This window comes from Aptenodytes forsteri, unplaced genomic scaffold (genome assembly GCF_000699145.1).
Source record: "Aptenodytes forsteri isolate BGI_AS27 unplaced genomic scaffold, ASM69914v1 Scaffold179, whole genome shotgun sequence".
In the NCBI taxonomy this organism is placed as follows: Eukaryota; Metazoa; Chordata; class Aves; order Sphenisciformes; family Spheniscidae; genus Aptenodytes; species Aptenodytes forsteri.
The window spans coordinates 1878787-1886076 of record NW_008795378.1 but is presented as its reverse complement, the minus strand read 5'-3'; positions in this window follow the sequence as shown (position 1 = coordinate 1886076).

The window sequence follows — 7290 nt, the reverse complement described above, 5'->3', positions numbered from 1 at the left end:
AGGGCTTAAATGGCAAGCAAATTTTAAGCTAAAGGTAATCACGTTGGCTTGTGCTGATTCCCTTGCTACACAAGAACATCTCCAGGCAGTGTGTGCACATCACTCAGGAATACTATAATACCCTAATTTTTATGCTATTAGCATTTTTAAGAACACATCATTCTTCATTTAATTCTGCTTCACTAGTACCATCCTAGATGCTGATTTAGTCTTAGATGTGCATTTGTAACTCACTTACTGGGAAATGTCAAAAAGCCCTCATGCTACAATGCCAGGTATTACTCACACTACACGCCGCTTAGGTGTTGCAGTGCATTTGCCTGACTGATGATGATAAATGACTAAACACAGAAACTCTATTCTAAATCATCTTCTTTGATCAACTTGTGCTCACATTACTCATATAATCGGTTGTGTTGAAATGCAGGAGGATTACTCATGTAAGGCAAGGATTTTTTGTCCTAGTGAATAATAAGAATAAGCAGCCAAACATGTAATAAAAGCAGGAGGAGCTGCTTTTATTTATGCTTCCACTTTATATATGCTTCCACTTCCTTGGAAGTGCGTTGAATCTACCTCACACTTCTGTTGAGGAATTTAGTGACACAGGCTACAACCAGCCAAATTACCCTGCAGCTCTAGGCTCCCTTTTTCACATGCAACAAAACCCCATTGATTTGCATATACTACTATTGCTTCTTCTGAAGCGTTTAGTAGGCTCGGGATTGAAGAATGTGTCTTTCCAGCTCCTTCTGAGGAAAGTATTTCTTTGACAACCTCTCCTGCATTAATTAGTTGACAGACAAAGTCATGGAAAGGGGGCAGCGAGGCATAATCAATTACACTTGTATAACCGCTGATGGAACACGATAACTAATTAATGAGACCGTGTGCACATACAAAAGAGAAATGCATTTGAAAGCCAGCAAGAGCTGAACTGTGTTTGTAAGCCTGATGTGTTTACAGCATAAAAGACCAGTTCAGACTCCTACTAAATTATTACAGAAAGCCGGAAAGACTGCTGGTAAGCAAGAGTCAGTGTTGAGAGGAAAAAAACCGTTTTCTTAGTGGGGAATAAAGGAACCTCTATAAAAACAGCAATCTTCAAAATAAAAAGAGAGGCTTAAAAATAGTGATTTTTCATGTCCTGTATTTGATATGCAGGTCTTTTTTCTTCTGGTTTGGACGACAAAGCCAAAGTGTTAAATCAGTACTTTACTGAAAAATTTAATTTGTGTTTTTGCCACTGAAATTCAGAATGCTACCCAGAAATGAAATAAGTTGTCATAATGATGCATCAGCCTGAGTCTCGCAACAGTAAAAATCCATTTTGTTTAGACCGCCTCACACATTAATAAATAACCTGGTCTGTGAATTATGTCAAATGAAAAAAGCTCTCATGGCTGGCCTGGAGCAAACCATAATGACTTTCATTCTGCAGTGTAAAAGTACGGATCCACAGGGGAAAGAAAAAGAAAGCACAACCCAGTAACTACAGAGATTTCCTCCTGCATGTTGTTAAAGCAAAGACGGTTTTTAAACGAGTATAATTCTAGAAGACACTGTCTGGTAACCCGGGTCTAAACATCTCAGTGATACAAAGGCAGCCCTTGTCCACTCTGACAGTGAGATTCGTTACAGAAAACGTGTATCTCATCAAAGCAGTAATAATTACTGAAAGTAGAACCCATTACCCAAAAACAGGAAAAAGCCCAGAGCTGCAAACGCAAGGCAACCACTCTGCTGATGCCAACAGCAATCGTACTGCTAGAACAGTATCTACCTAGCATTGCAAACAGGCAACTCACTGTCATCCGGAGAAGATACCACACTAGCAGGAAGACCCCTTTTTCCCCTTGTGAGAGCTCAGGGTCTGGAGCTGCTACTGTCAAAACCAGAGGGAAGGTTGCAGAAGTACGTGCCAGCACATGAGACAAATCTTGGTTCCTGGGCACCCGCCTCACAGTGTTTTAAACGCCTGGATTTCAGAGGTCAACACATTAGTCCTTGAGACAGTCTGAGCACCCAGACCTGTGAGCACAGCTTCCTTTAGGAGTTTCATTTGTTCGATCATGCCGTGACTCGTGACTGTAAAAGGATGGGGGAGGCAGTATCTGATAGCCATGAGCATTGGTATAAATACCTGCACTTCAAATGCAAAATCACACAGCTGCCACAAATGAGTGCTTGAAGGTGCATAGAGCCACAGGGCTCCTTCTGCAGATAACCATGGGCAGGTACAAAAGCAATATTGTTTTCAACAAGGTACGGCTAGGGGAGCATTAATAGTTTTTAACATGGTTTCTCTTCCACTTCCTTAGAAAACCCAACTGAATTAACTACTCATGCACTTCTGTAAGGTAGCTACTTTCTCCATTTTACTGATGGAGGAACAAATTTACTAATTTCATGTGGTTTCATCACTCTCATAGAGGGAGCCTGTCAGAGCAGCTCCAAGAAGTTCCTGGTTCCGCATCTCCTGCTCAGCTCACTCATCTATTGATTTGTCATTTCCCTGCATTAGCAGTATTGTTACATTTTTTAAGGCTTTTACTTTGCCATCTCAAGACAACAATGACAAACTAGACCTTTTTGAAAATGTGCAAATTGATTATACCTCTTTCTCCATAATTCTTTCTTTTTTTTTTTCTCTTCTGGTGATTAAATAGCTTTTTTGCAAACACAAATGGAGCACTTCATGCATATTGCATTACTTACAGCTCGGCACTCACAGACTGTTGTATCTGTCATAAGCACCCTGCACTCAGTCCTACGCCACTCTGCACCATGAGGAATCGTTGGTACCCATACAAAAAGGGCAGAAAACAAGTGGAAACCCAAAATGCCAGGTGTAGTACTGCCTTCTACAGGCACAAGGGAGAAGGACAGCAGAAAATCTGATGTCTTGGGGAGGTGGATTTACTGTCTAAGGGGATGGGATGCACCTGCAGGGATGCCCATGAGCATCTCTGAAAGGGATAACAGTGCCTTTGGGTTTCCAACCCCTGCAGGCTATAGGTGAGAGCTATAAGTGCTACCTCCAAATGCATCCAGCCTCTAGGAAGGAGGAAAACACCGATCCCTCCAGCCTCAGAGCTGTTTCTCACTAGCCTGATGCTCCAGAGAATCCCAAGGGACCCTGACAGCCTGGACCAACTGCTTGTGAGGTTGGCATGTAATTAACCCTGGCAAAGTTTAGAACAACCCAATATCAAGGGATCTGCTGGCCTTCACCGTGACTGGCTCCAATTTCATCTCTGAATGTGTTACTTCAGCTCCCACCTATTCCTCATACAGGCAGGAAGATGAGCACTCAGCCACCTAAACCTCCCCATTGCTCACCTTCATGGACACGGTGCCCAAAGATCGATGCTCAAATACTGAATTAGCTATTTAGCTTAGGAATTGGGACCCACCAGTTGCAAGACAGAAAGGAGATTTGACATGTCTCCTGTCCTTCCCCCCGCCTTTTCCCTGATTATTCAGGCAGCCCAGTGTCTCCCCAGAGACGGCAGTGGGTAAACCAGCACACTGTATCACCCCTCTGAAGACTGGAGAGGGGCAAGAAGGGTAATCCCTATGTACATGCTAATTATTTTACTGGATTACATGTCTATGCTCTTTTGACTCTTTCTTGCACTAGAGACTAGAATACAAAGTTTAAGGACTCCTGGGGGCTGGCTCTGGATACATGGCACCCTTGCCTTATGTCTTTGGTCAAGTTAAATATTTCCTCTTTTATTTTGCTTATTTGTGCAAAGAAGATAATGATGTTTAGCCATTTTACAGCAGTACTAACATTGGTAAAGCACTTAAAGTAACAGAGATGGAAGTAACACAGAAAAGTGCTGTCCAACCCCTCCACTTCCATTTTACTATGAAGACACAAAAAAAAAATCCCTGAACCTATTTTTTGAGTTGATACAACATAGAAAGTTGGTCTTAAGCCTGAAATATACCACTAGTTTAATTTAGCGAGAATTTTAATTTAAATTAACCACAGCTCCACTTGAATTGCTCAAGTAGAGGTAAAAATGGAAAGATTAAAAATAAAAGAGCCCAAAATTAACAGCAAAGGCACAAGGCCAGATCACTGAAGCTGGACCTGCATGAGCAGCACTGGGACTGGCAGGGACCAGCCCTCGTTCCGGCTCTGTGCCTGGCTTTTAAATCCCTTTAAGGAGAGCTGATGATGGAGACAGAGACAGCTTTTACAGTGGCAGCCCAGCTGGGGATCAACACTGTAAAAACAAGCACATAAAACTCCAAATCAAATTGCATTCGCAATGAAAACATTAACATGACGAGCAGCATCCCTTTGGTTGGCGGCCGCCGGAGCTGTTGCCTGACTCCCGCCGCACCACATCGCACTGCTGACATCATTTCTCTGCCTGCTGGAGGAGCTGTAATGAAATTCAGTATCTTGTGTGTCTTCATACAAGTCTGCCTCACCGCTACTGAGCCAGTAATTAAAATAAAAAGGGGGGGGGAACAGGGAAGTCAGGCTAGCACGTTTCTTCCTCTTTCTTTTGTCCTTCGTCTGGGACTGCAGCGGGTTTGCTGCCAGGAGCCACCTCTTGCATCCCCTTGAGCCTTTGGGGCTCACTTTCCCCAGGGGCAATGCTGCAGCCCAGCTCTGCATGCAGCCTCTATGCAGAGCGGGCAGGAGGTCTGAGGGCTGTTGCTCCTGCACTGTAAACATCTGTATTACTATTTCTGAGGTCCACAGCAGGCACCGCCTCGGCGTTTGATAGGAACCTGCTTCAGTCCTGCATATCTGGGGCACATCTGCCCTGGGCAAGGAGGAAGGGGTTTTCCCCATAAAAACCCCTGCAGCAAACTGGGTGCTGCTGTGCCCCATGTTGGGGCCATCCCCACCCAGCTGCTGCCAGGACAACAGCAAGTTTTCTCTGTAATTATTAATTTTGTGAGCCATGAAAACCAGAGGAAATCCAACCTTTTCCTCTTAGTGAGTGCCCCTGCCTGGCTTTCTATCAATACACCAACAGGAGCTCTCCTTTTTCATTTATCACCATCAACGTTCTGTTTCTTGTTGCATTCCCAGCATTTTTTAACAGAGGTCTTTGCTTAAGGATACCCCTATGGACTCCTGGATGGAGGGGAGTCATTAACAGAAAAATTAAATAAGCCATCCCAAAGCACAGATAAGGTATGGGGAAGCTCATGTGGGGAAGCTGGAGCTGCGGGGGGTGACAAGGATGGGCAATGCTGTGGGCCGAGCGGCACCGCGCTGCATCTCACCGGCACAGGGTAGTCAGCAGAAAGCAGCTTTACATCAGAAATCATTCAGCACCAAACCAGACGCTAAGGAAGATCCATGCCTGTAAGTACCTAGGCCTCTCCTTCCGACTTGATTGCTGTTTTAGTTAATTTACCCTAATGAAAAAGAGTGTTTCGGTACAAACAGCGGTTGCTAACAAGCACGTGGTGGCAGCAGCAAGCGCCAGCCGGGGAAAACCAACCCAGACTGCCTGATGATGGAGAGCTGCACAGCTCCGAAACCCAGCTGCAGCTCCCTGAGTCGGGCTTGCCTCCTCTGAGCCACAGCTCCCTTAAGCTTCCCAGGTTTATAATGAAGAGAGCAAATAAAAACCACAAGTAAAAGCTCTCCTTCCCTCTCGCTGTGTGCTTCTAGCTAGCCAAGGTTAGTGGAGCAGAGCAGAAACAAACCGTCTCTGCCCCATGTAATTGTTTGCCTTCCAGGGGTTTTTTTTTATGGCTTTAAGTGGAGTGAAAGGATGTTTTCCAAGCTACAGAGCAGCAATATGCTGATCTCACTTAAACATCTGGAATAGTTTTGAATGATTGCTTTAATTGAATATAGCGGCAATTATAAAGTTATTTTGTTTCAGATGTTTTGGAGGTTTTTTTCCCTTGGTGACTCAGGAGGGGTTGTATGAATCCCAGGGCTACGTTGGGCTGCCCCATGACAATGGGCAGCCATGCAGGAGGACCCAGTCCCAGCCTGGCCCCGGGCGACTGGAACAGCTCAGCAGCCTAAATCTGAGCACATCACAGATCCATCAGCCAGTTCCTCCTTTAAATTTAAACCATTTAAAATATTTAAGTTTTTCATTATTTTAGCAGTTGAAAATTATTCCTGGACAAGACTGCCATGTCTTCCCTTGAGGTTCTTTGCAAAAAGTGAGAAAGTAATTTCTGTACCCTGATGTGCCTTGAGAGTGAACTGAGATGTCTGAATCAGTCATGCTCAACTTTCTTCAGTTTGGGAGATGCACTAATTTTTCTGGTGTGGATGTGGATCCCTCCAGCGAGACCTGAGCATATGCCACCCTTCCCAAACCCTTGATCAGCCACCCATGGACATCACAGGCAAGATGATGAAAACCTGCTGATCTCAAACCACATCAGTCCCAACCCCCTTAAAACACAGGGCAGATCTGCCCATGCCAAAGCACAAAGCTGGTGATGGGACCAAGGACCAGCCTGCAGCCTTGGCACCTCCATCCTATGCCATCCCACCTCTTCTGGTGGCCCAGCAGCTCCTCTGTGATGAGCACAGCCTTCACAAAAGCATCCAGAAATGGTATAAAGACATCAAGAGACACAAATTGGCTCTTCCCACTGTTTATCTCTTCCCATAGTTAATCACCCAACTTTTATTTGTCCAGCCTCAACTCCCAGCCATTGATTCTCGTTATGCTTTTCCTTAGAAGAGTTAAGAGCTGACTCTTCAGTATCTATTATTTTCACCTTGCAACAGGTTTTTGCAATGAGTAAACCAAGGACGGGCTCACTTGGACAAGATGTTTTCTTACTGTACAAACTACATGAGAAAATTGCACAGAGATAAGGGCATCTAGATTGTAACGGTTCAAAAACCAGATGGATACTTCTGCCCAGCTTCTTGGCTAGTTTAAGTCAATTTGGTGCAAACCTAAGCATAGCAACCTCAGTCTTTCAAACTTAACTAGGAGCATCCATAAAGTCCCAGTAAGGAAAATAATTAATTAAAGGATGGGAAGTGGTTGGGTGAAGTGCAGCAAGACCTCTTTGTCAGCCTGTGCTTCAGAGATGCTGTGCTTTGGATAAAAGGAGGATGAATTTTGGGTGGTGATCACTTTGGTTAGAGGAGTTATTTCCTCCATGGCCGAAACACAGCCCTGGCAAAGCAGAGCCACCCTGGAGGCACCAGCACGTGGGCACGCTGCCCCGAGGGCTGCTCTGCCTCGTCTCAGCTGGCGCAGACCCACTGAGCTCTGGCTCAGCTGCCCCCTTCCAACACAAACCTTCATTTAAACCAGAAAG